This window comes from Salmo trutta, chromosome 36 (genome assembly GCF_901001165.1).
Source record: "Salmo trutta chromosome 36, fSalTru1.1, whole genome shotgun sequence".
Taxonomy (NCBI): domain Eukaryota; kingdom Metazoa; phylum Chordata; class Actinopteri; order Salmoniformes; family Salmonidae; genus Salmo; species Salmo trutta.
In genome coordinates this window covers 9846212-9847949 of record NC_042992.1, presented here as the reverse complement: position 1 = coordinate 9847949, position 1738 = coordinate 9846212, and the positions used below count along the sequence as shown (strand labels likewise).

At 44.1% G+C, this 1738-nt stretch overlaps 1 protein-coding gene across 1 annotated transcript in view; it reads left to right on the top strand.

Annotated features, from left to right (window-relative positions):
- Window positions 1–767: 767 nt before the first annotated feature.
- Window positions 768–1738, top strand: part of LOC115175366 (copine-4) — a 26643-nt gene continuing 25672 nt past the window's right edge. The window contains exon 1 of the mRNA XM_029734589.1: window positions 768–1010. The gene's annotated coding sequence lies outside the window, so the exon portion shown is untranslated. The remainder of the gene's footprint in view (window positions 1011–1738) is intronic.

Below are 1738 nucleotides of genomic sequence, written 5' to 3'. Positions count from 1 at the left end.
TATATCTTGTTTTAAAGTTATTTTAGATAACTGGTCTACAATTTCATTCCCTTCCACACCCGAATGGTCTGGGACCCAGCAGAATCTCACTACTACACCCATTCTCTCAATTCTCCATAATAACATGAATACCTCCAATAGTAGGTCACTCCTATTAGATTAGTCAGATGGTAAACTGTTCAAACAGACAGGGAATCTGAGCATACTATAATTCTAACAGGTTGAACATCCTCTACCCACTGGAGAACAACTACTATCGTCAACAGTTCAACGGAGTATACTGACAGTTAATCTGTTAGTCTTCTACATACAGTACCTGCACATCAAATTCAGGAACGTAAACGCCCGCTTCTGTGTGCTCACGATCTGGGTGGTATAACAGAGATTTGGTTCTGTCTTGCATCCAAAAAAAAGTAAAGTGGTACCAATTCTGATGGGGATAACATATGATCATCTGAATTAGAGTGATTTTTTTCAAAGATATTTTAAGATGACTAATGTAATGTAAATAAATGAACGGGGCAGCTAATCGCACAGCAAAGGGCAGTCACTTCTATCCGCCACTGGGGGTCGCCGTTGTACCATTACAGTCCATCAAAGCCAGTCCTGTGGCTTTACAGCTCGGGGGAAGGATAACTCCGTTAACCGACACCGCATCATCATTTACTGGGAGGAGACAGAGAGGGAGAGAGACAGAAATATAGACCCAGTAAGAGAGAGAGAGAGAGAGAGAGAGAGAGAGAGAGAGAGAGAGAGAGAGAGAGAGAGAGAGAGAGATTTTCGCCCATTCATACTATAAGGAGGCTGCTGCACCGTGGTCCTCAATACTTATACAGCTTAGCTGACGGAGAGAGGGAGGCAAAGAAAGAGAGAGAGAGATAGAGAGAGAGAGAGAGAGAGAAAGAGAAAGGAGGGATGGGTGCAGAGTGTGTGAGGAGCGAGAAGTCACTGTGATTCCGCCAAACAGTGAAGTTTCCTCCAGCTCAGCTCTTCTCTACCTAGTACCTGAGGTGAGTTACTGACTGGAACAATACTAAGGTATGGATGGTCTGGGCACTGGGGTCTGGGTACTGGGGTGTGTGTGTGTGTGTGTGTGTGTGTGTGTGTGTGTGTGTGTGTGTGTGTGTGTGTGTGTGTGTGTGTGTGTGTGTGTGTGTGTGTGTGTGTGTGTGTGTGTGTGTGTGTGTGTGTGTGTGTATTACAGGTGACAGAGAGAGAGTGATATAGTGGCTAGCTGTGGAGGGACAACTCAGCAGGGATCTTCCTGCCCTAATGATTCATTAATGTCACTACCTGCACTCACACTCTCTCTCTCTCTCACACACACACACACAATCACGCAGGCTTGCAGACACATGCACATTTTGTCAATGTTTCTGAGTCCATTTAAAGGTCAGAGGTCAGGGGTAGTGGATCTCTGAGCAGTGATTGGTTTTGATTCTGTCTAGTAGCGCTGTGATTGGACAGAGAGATACTCGGATATAGAGTTGTCCATTTCTTGTTCCCTGCTCTGAACCTTTCACACACACTGAATGCATGAAATATAAAGGAGAAAGAGTGAGAGAGGCAGAGAGAGCATACCGCAGAACAGAACTGGGTCATATTGAGTTTGCTACCAAACCACGGGCCGTGGCATAAAAGAGAGCGAAAGCAAGAGAGGGAATGTAGAATATAATATAGAATACAATGTAGAATAGAATGTAGAATATAATATAGAATACAATGTAGAATAGAATAT